At 47.9% G+C, this 9,582-nt stretch overlaps 1 pseudogene; it reads left to right on the top strand.

Moving 5' to 3' along the window:
* Nucleotides 1–7,470: 7,470 nt before the first annotated feature.
* Nucleotides 7,471–8,479, top strand: LOC120850354 (annotated as a pseudogene).
* The last annotated feature ends 1,103 nt before the right edge of the window (nucleotides 8,480–9,582 follow it).

Here is a 9,582-nt window from a genome sequence, read left to right as displayed (position 1 = left end):
ATTTCAGCGCCGAGAAGGCCCTGAAGGCCCATGGGGATGAAGAAGTACACTTTTGCAACAGAGTCTCAGACTGCCGTATCCGTAGAAAAACCAAAGATGGACTTCTACAACGCCGGGTCACAAACTTCCCGCGCTTGCCGTGATCTGTTGTCTGTCTGTGTCGTCCGAAGAAAGCATGGAGGGAGAGGGCGCAAGAGCCAAGGAGAGCATTGCGAGCGTGTGGAGGCGTCGCGCCACCGCGCTCTCATTGGTGGGAAGCAATGGCGCCTTGCGTCATGTTTTTTGTTTCTCGTTGTATTTTTTGTCTTTGTTTTTGCTATGCTTGTTCGCCCGGAGTTTAGACGCGGGGGCGATGGCTTGCTTGTCTTCTCTTTAATTATGGTACAAACCAACGGCTGTCTCTTCGCTGCGTGAAACGAATTACTGAAATACCTGATATTTTCCCTTGAACCGAAAACCGATAAGAAATTTTTTCGGTTTCACTCCGGAACAAAATAATAAATAACGTTTCGATTACGTTTCCGTTCCGCCAAAAAATATCGTTTTTTTCGTTTTTCGTTTTTGGTTTTCGTTTTGTTCCGATACCCTGCACAGTCCTAACGGCACTCACACTCCCCTAGTAAAAAAATTATTTGTATGAGAAATTTCTTGTGTCCAATAAACACATGATTCACACAAGATATATAAGAACATATAAGAACCATATAAGAATTATATGAGAACAATATAAGAATTATATAAGATATATAAGAACCCCATAAGAAACTTATAAGAAACTTCCCTCTAGTTTCTTATATGGTGCTTGTATGTTCTCATATATCTTATATAGTTCTTATATAACTCTTATATGGTTCTTATACGGTTCTTATATGTTCTTATGTGTCTAGTTTGATTCATATGTGTTTATTGGACAGAGAAATTTCTCATACAAATAAGAATTTTCAATAGGGTCACAGGTCCTCACACTCATAGGTCATCACGGTCCTAACGGCACTCACACTCACAGGTCCTCACACTCATAGGTCATCACGGTCTTCACGGCACTCACCTCACAGGTCCTCATGGTCCTCACACTCACAGGACATCACAGTCCTCACGGCACTCACACTCAGAGCTCCTCGCGGTCCTCACACTCACAGGTCATCACGGTCCTCACTGCACTCACACTCACAGGTCATCATGCTCATCACATTCACATGTCCTCACGGTCCTCACACATCACAGTCCTCACCACTCACAGCTCCTCACTCTCCTCACACTAACACAGCACTAGTGAAAAAAGTCATTTGTATCAGAAATTTCTTTGTCCAATAAACACATATGAATCATACAAGATATATACGATCATATACGAAACATATAAGAACTATATAAGAACTGTATAAGAATTATATAAGATATATAAGAACCATAAAAGAAACTTATAAGAAACTTTTCACAAGTTTGTTACATGGTGCTTGTATGTTCTTATATAACTTAGATAGTTCTTATATAACTCTTATGTGGTTCTTCAATGGTTCTTATATGTTCTTATATATCTTGTATGATTCATGTGTTTATTGGACTCAGAAATTTCTCATACAAATGAGAATTTTCAATAGGGACAGGTCCTCACGCTTATTACACTCACAGGTCATCACGCTTACAAGTTGCTTTCTTCGTGTTTTTTTGTTTTCTCGCAAGCCGTTGGTATGTTTTCGCGTGAGTCGTGCGGTGTGGAAACTATCCCAAAACAGTAAACTTCTGAACCACTTATTCAATCTGAAAGAAATGCACTATGTTTACGTTTATGCTCCGCACATTTCTAGCAAAATTCGTTAACCTGGATTAATTACGAGAGAAACTAAATGCAAGCTGACTAAAGCGGGTGTGTTGAACATTCGCCTGGCTGACAAGGGCGGCGGTAAAACACAAACACGCCTTCCGACAGTTTACGCAGGCAACGTCGCAGTAATTAGAGCATCGCCTCGCTGTGCATACCTCGCTCATTTGTACACAAATAAACGATTATTACATTTATCACCCCTTAGTGATGTGATTGGCCTAAGCCGTTTTGGAGCACCTTTTGGAGCAGCCAAAACAGTGTTTCGGAGCAGCAAAAAGTGGCTTTTAGAGCAGAGTTTTTATAAAAATTAAAAATATTTGTTTTAAGTGCTGGAGAAAGGAAGGGCACTTTGCTCGCCACAATAAACAAATTATGGTCAAGTTAGACGACCTGGGAGTCTTTCAAGTTGTTAACTGGAATGCCAATGACACAACATATTTTGCAATGCTTCAGTTAAATGATATATATATATATATATATATGTACACGCTATAGATAAATAAGAACCAAATTGCACATATTAAATTATTTGAAAATGACCAGCTTAGCAGTAAACATGAAAGCATAAACTTCACTAGTTATATAATATAATAAACTGAAGCAGTATCCAACTGATGAAACTCGTAATTACTGCAATGCAATACGAAACTGTACACATGAAAAAGGTGCAGTACGACTGGTGGGTGCTTTTCCTTTTGCTTGTTGAAACTTTCTGCAAGGCTGCTGCAAGCCTCGCTTAGATTTCGGCAAGTAATGAATGTCCACTTTCAATGCCTCCAAAGAGACGTTGAGACATCCCACAAGTGTACAGTGCTGTAGGCGCTGCCGAGCGATTCCAAAACGTCTCCCACCGTTTTACTGTTTCCCGACATGCCAGAGTTTCGTCAGAAGCAAGCAAATGTAAAGCACTGGATTGCAAGCGTCCCGGCTGGTACCTCTGTCGTGCAATCATGCTCGCATGCACGTGAGGGCAACTTCGGCAGCTTGCAGTTCACGCGCTTCGTTATGCGAGCGGAGACGGCTGTTCGATCGAAACCGAAACTCTGCCACTCAGCTCCGTCGCCATCTGGTCCCCAAAATTGTATGCAAAATGTAACAATCCAGCATAATAAAAAGAAAAACAGTCCAGCGGCGCGTGCTTGCCAGGCCAGTATGCGAGGCACAAGCTAATTTAAAAGGTTAAATAGCGCAAACAAAACAAAAATAATAAAGCTAATAAAAAAAAAAAGAACCTGAGCGCATCAATGCAAGACATCGCGAGTCGGGGTCAAAAAGTTCTTGGAGCGCTTTGTGCAACTGAACTTAAGATAAACAAGCGCGCTGCGCGGGCTCAGCATGCAGACATTGACTTTTTGTGCTTTAGCTAACTTGTCTTAAACTTTCTTTTGCGACAGACTTTTCACCGTACCGGGGTCCCACTCAAAAGAAGTCCCACCGAGAGAAACCTAGGTAAACAGTACTTCGACACAACAGTCTTAGAGCCAGAGGGATTTTTGTAGTAGCGTTTAATTTAAACAAGGAGAGGATTGTTGATTACCCTGCAGCGGTCCTTGTTTCATTTTAGAAAGCGCCATATCTGCAGCAATGTGTGGACGGGAACACCGGACGTCATAACCACGGCGACTGGTAGGGAGGGACCAAAAATAGTTTTGCCACGGCCGTCTCTTTCAGAAACGAGTGCTTCAGATCACAAGTAACTCCCAATGCGCAAAAACGTGGTTTCGTTTTACAACATGACGGCACGGCTGGGGTCCATATCACAAGAGCGAATGACATTTTAGCGAACGGCGACATTTGAGCGAATGGTCGTTTTAGCGAATAACGGGGGCGCGCGTTAACCCATCCGGCGCGCTGCGCTTTACGCCGCTTCGCGGCGACAGTCTGCGGCAACTCATTACAAAAATATGAACTCACTTGGACCACCCGAAAACGCCGCTTCGCGGCGTCCGACTATTCGCTAAAGTGTCGTTCGATGAAACGTGGGCGTTCGCTAAAACGTCATTCGATCAAGTGAGTGCCTCCCGCATGGCTGGTACCCGGCGAGAAATATTTTCAGGAGGATGCGAGACGAGACCCACGAGAGCGCGAAATGAGGAACGGCGGGAAAAACCATGCGAGACCGGGTGGACGATTGATGCAGCATACTTTCTGTCGGGCGGTCGCTTGTGCCACCTAGCTCACGCATGCTCAATTACGGTACTCAGTCTAGTTTCGGTTTTGAAAGGCGACCGAAATCGGTCCTTTGGCGCAGGCTTGGCGCAGATTACCCATATTTCGGCGAAATGTAGCAGGATGTAGCAGGGTTAGCCCCTTGGCGCAGTTTGGCGCAATTGGCGCCGCAATCACAACACTGACCCCCGTTTCTTTCTTTTTTTTTTTTTTTGTGCCACCCACACGTATCTCTACGGACGTCTATGCAGCATATATATATAGTAAACATATGCATCGACCAATTTTCTTTTTTTGTTTTGGGAGGGCGTTAATATTAGGTAGGGTGGTTTCACGTGACGCACCTCTGGTTTGAAACCTCACCATGATCCTTGTTGGCAGTGGTGTCCGTCAGTCGTATGCTATTCCATGAGCAGAGGCCGCGGAGGTCGAGTTTTCCTTTTCACTCGAGTTGCTTCTGCTTTTGTTGATCGACCGTGCTTGCCGAAGTAGGCGGCGATTTAAAGGGATACTACAACAAAATTTCGGCGCTCATTTTTTGGTCTATATGTGTTCAAAAGAGCAGTATCACATAGAACATACCAATATCTTGTTAAAAAAGTCTTGAAAAAGAATTTTAAAACGAATTAAACGATTAGCAAAGAGCACCTGGTGGATGTCGCTAACGCCTTGTTAGTAATGCTCGTCTAGGAACCTTGAAAGCTAGTGACGGAGGTTGCCTCGTCTCCGGCCACGACGAGAGAAGGGGGGAAGGAGGAACTCCCCTCTTCCCGAGAATCCCTTTTGTGTGTCGCAGAAGTCGCTATTGTCCCCCTAGAAAATTATAGCAGATTAACCCGTCACTCAAAATTCGTACAAAAGCAGCCGCTTTGGTGGCTGGAACGACTAGGCCATCCTCTCGACGCCAGCCTCGCCGTAGCTTTGCTCGTCTTGAGACGACCTACGTCACGATTGCGTTGGATGTCACGTGCTCTAAGCTGGGCCTTCTCCGAGCGCTTGCCAGAGTGGGCCGTTTATAACGAAAAATACAGCCACCAGGATCAAAATACAAACATGCGATTGTCATTTACGGATATTGTGGATCATATTCAACCTATTTTGAACACGACGGGAATATTTCAAATTTCGTTGAAGTATCCCTTTAAGGAATCATCGGCCGGCATTGTTTTTCAGTTTTTTCGGCCTTTATAAAATACTGTCAGCATTTATTATTATGATACAAGCAGCTGTCCTTGAATTGGTTTCGTTTGGATTGGTTTGGCATGGCTTTGCTTGGTTTGGTTTGAAGTGGTTTGGGTTTTTGGGGTCGTCCCCGTTGTCTCTTTGTCGCGCTCTCGATCACGTAGGGCGCGCCACTTTTCATGTGGCAAGCCGCGTCATTCTTGGTGCGCAGTTCTATAACGGACAATCAGTTCATCGAACAAGGTTTCATAGATCGATCGTTTCATCGACACTGCGATGTTTCATCGGCAGATCGTTTCTTCGACATTTGCTTCATCGATGTAAAATCCGCAAATCGTTTCTTCGACATTCGATGCTCGACAGAGCTTGCCACATTTCGTCGACACTATTTTTTTACTCGGACGTCTAGACGACATTACTCTTTCTCTCTCTTTCATCGACGCGGCGTTGGCTTCTTGACGTCTCGCGTTCTTCGCGTGTTCGCAGCGCACTACGGTGTCCCCTACGAACAGGACACAGGTGACGCAAGCGCAAATGCTTCCGACTCTTTGTACGCAGTGCGCTGTGCGCTCACGTTGTTGGAGTGATACATGCTGCGTGGCGGCCTTTTGGATACGTTTGGCCGTTTGGGTGCGTGCTCGGCCTGCCTAGCGGATATTTGTTCACGTAAGGGGAGAGTGCCCTATGAAGCTTAGGCTGGGCGCTCGGAATCGAGACGGCCGGATGTAATTGTTGCTTTCTGTCATGCTTTTGGCTGCGTGCACACTCGAAGCTCGCGAGATGCTGAATCGTTCCAAACTTTTGCTAAAAGGGGTGTTTCTCGATGAAGAGGTGGCCTAGTATACCGCTCATTTTTTTATAGAATCATGTGAGGCTTATTTTGTGCTCAGTAATGCACGAGAAATACCAAAACTGACGTTTTGCAGTCTCGTCTAGCAAATGTTCCGAAAAGGGGAGTGACGTAGAGGTTAACCTGTCGGTTTCAGTAGTCTTTAAGAGTCGATGAACGAGGTATTGACATTGCTGAAGCTTGCAGAGTCGGAGCTGGCGGATATCTATCGTCTACGTCGTATTCTTTGCCATTTGGGCAGCTGATCGATTCTACGTGCTCGAGCTCTCGGTGGAAGCGTAATCCTAGTGGTACAGTATTCAACAGTGCTCATCCGTGTGTACTGTAGTGAACATTTCAGGCCCGACATATCGATAGTTTATTGTTATCAACCAGGAAATAGGAATATCTGTAAACTGCTCCCGACAAAGAAGGAAGACGAGAGCTCGCCGTTCGCTTTGACCGACAGACCGATATCGCCAACTGTCTGGAGCGTGCATGACGCAGGCCATAGTTGTACTTCACAGGAGGCTGCGGTAGTGCACGAGACGGCTCGTGATCGACACGCGCAAGCCTAAAGCGGCGTGGACCCTCGAGCTGAAAAACTGCAGTTCCCGCAATGCATTGCGCCAGAGGAGGCGTAGTGAAACTGGCGGTGAAGCCGGTCTATAACCTCAAGTCCGGTTCACACATCTGCGTTCCGAGCAACAGAAACGACAGAAACAACAAGAACGACATGGCATCGGGACGATTCTGTTCGCATTACAGAGCGTGACAGATAATGCAATGAGCAGCTTTATCAAGCAATCATATGTCGCGGTTGTACCGGTATCATGTCGTTCGTGTCGTTACTGTCTTTCCTGTAGCTCGGAACGCAGATGTGTGAACCGGCCTTTACGAGCGAGCATATTCTATGACGTTACGATTGAACATCACGGAAAATCGGTCTTGCCGCCTTTTCGAGGTGTCGCCACGGGTAGGAATACTAGCGGGGTCTATTTAAATGATTGGTTCGGCACACAAGCTTCCGTACAGGTTATGACTTTGTCAACACTGTCTGAAGCCTATTCCAATTGTAAAATAAAATGTCGAATGCGCTTTCATGGTTCCTTTAAGTGTGCGTGCTTGCACGACATGAAGTGTGTAGTATTTTAATTTTTCACAAGTTCTTTACGCACTATTTAGATGGCGCCACTTTTCACCATTTCGCTGTGTTGTTAGGGTTGCGTCCCCGTGGCGCTCTATACCTCCATATTTGTTTACCGTTAATAAACGGAGTAAGGCCTGGTTCACACTTACAGCTAATCTGCTGCCGCCGAAGCGGAATCGGCCGCGGCAATGCACAGTGGACGCTACGCCCGGCGGCCGAATTCTGGCAGATTCGCCCGCCGATTCGCAAGTGTGAACCAGGCCTTACGCTTCAACCACCGACCGCATCGGACGCGTCTCTCTCTCCTTCCGGGGCTCCCGCGCCCGGCCCGCCGGTCACAACTTCGGCATGTGAACCGGGCCCACGCAGGCGCTGCTCTTGGTTATTTTCTCGGGTGTCCGCATTTTCTTTTACTACTACATTTTGGCGACGAGGAATTACTACATTTTTGACGACTAAGGATGGGATAATTTTTTTTTCCCCGCATTTAGAACCCCCGCGCCCCTGAGGCTTCATTTTCGCCGCTTTTTGTCGCGGCTCTGCTCTTTTTAGCATCGTTTTGAGAGGGTCCGAGCGGTTGGTTGGTCGTACTCCCCGTCCGACGGACTGGACGTGTATTTTCTTTCCTCTTCGCGTCATCTTTGACGTTCGAAATGGCGTCGTGCAAAGTTCCCGCCAATTTTCTCAGCACGCCCGGCGCACCGACGACGCCGTGGCAAACATGGAAGCGCGGCTTCCTTACCCACCTCGAGGCGATCGACGCCGAGGATTTTCCGCCGAAACGAGAGCGGGTGATTTTATTCTCATTTCTCGGCGATGAAGGCAATCGCGTCGTTGATGCGTTCAACCAGATCCGCCCGCTAGCGCGAGTCAGGATGAGTTCCAAGTTTTGTTGTCCGCTCTGGACACCCATTTCGCTTCCGCTCCAAACATCATTCTTGAGCGCCGGAAGTTCGTTAACCGAGTACAAGGTCCAGGAGAGACCGTTCTCGAGTACCTTGGAGCGCTTAGACGTCTAGCTTCTTTTTTCGATTATGGCGAGGCTTTAGAGATCCTCGTCGCGGAGATGTTTATTTCGGGGATCCACAGCACAGAAGTGCAGGATCGTTTAATCCGAGAGTCCGACGGAGCTAACGCACCTAGCCTCGATCGTGCTGTCCAACTAGCGCAGCAGTTCGAGCGGGCATCTCGAAATTGCGATCTTTTTCGTCGTTTGTCAGACCAAGATCCAAACCCGTCGCACGTGGTACAGCGTGTCCAAGATGGCCGCGATTTTCAACCGTTGAGCGACCAGCATGCCCAAGATGGCGAGCCATCATCTTAGCCCTGCCTGCAGCCCTTCCTGCTACAGCCCCGCCTGCAGTTCCTGCCGCTGCCCCGTCAGCCGCAACCCCTTCTGCTGCAGCCCCGCCTACAGTTCTTGCAGAGATCGTGGAACCTGTGCCCAAGGAGAATTCCGCCTCCTGGGACGTCTCCAGACGCCAGCTGGTCATCCAGCTGCACACAGACCGCTACTGAGGGTGCAGTCCCTAGCACCTCCTTCGAAGGTGCACCAGTACCGGTGCCAGTGTGTTCGACACTCATCCCAAAGCCACCAGAGCCCCTGGGTCCAGATACATCCACCCCGCGACAAGATAGTCGCCCGCATCGAGCCCGGTTGCTGCCAGAGCGCCCAAAAGACTACTTTTTTGTGAACTCTTTCGGCAGCACTTCTTACGGACAAGTGCAGGACATATAATTTTATGCATAAATGAACAGCCCGTGAATGTTTTCTTTACCCAGCATACTACCTCAGCGCAGCCTTTTTCCGCAGTGCTTTCCGCAAATCTCATTGCGACGTGCTTTTCCTTTTCATTCATTTATATTTTCCAGTGTAGCGACACTCACGGCCGGCCCATGTCATACACACGATGACGACGAGGTGAAGATGCCTCTGCAGCGCGCGAGATTAAAAGATCAGTTCGAATCCAAACGCTGACCGAGCTGGTTCGTTTCGTCCCAGCTCCAACAACAGTATCAGGACATAGAGTTGTCAGAGGTCATTTCATTTTCGTGCATTTTCATACCTACCCACTGCCCTGCAGTTTGGCGTCAGTTTTTAGAGCGCAGCTCTTAGGCGCCCGTTTCCGGCTTGAGCGGCGTCGCCGTCGGCGTAACCAAGGTCACTCCAAGGTCACGTGACCCCTCCCAAGGTGATGTGATCCCTCCCAAGGTCACCTCAGGGTCACCCCAAAGTCACGTGACCCCCCGAGGTCGCGTGACCCCCTCCCCCCCGAAGTCACGTGACACCCCCCCCCCCCCCCTCCCCGAGGTCAGGTGACTCCCCCGGAGCATATTAAAGAATGAGGGGAAGAGGAGGAGGAGGTGTCTACGCTCCCCTCAGTACCCTTCCCTCCTCCTCCTCAAGAGCTGCACTCCAATTCGGCA

Source organism: Ixodes scapularis, unplaced genomic scaffold (genome assembly GCF_016920785.2).
Source record: "Ixodes scapularis isolate PalLabHiFi unplaced genomic scaffold, ASM1692078v2 PGA_scaffold10__122_contigs__length_95168666, whole genome shotgun sequence".
Classification (NCBI taxonomy): Eukaryota; Metazoa; Arthropoda; class Arachnida; order Ixodida; family Ixodidae; genus Ixodes; species Ixodes scapularis.
Note: the sequence above shows the minus strand (reverse complement) of the source record. Positions and strands in the feature narration are given on the sequence as shown.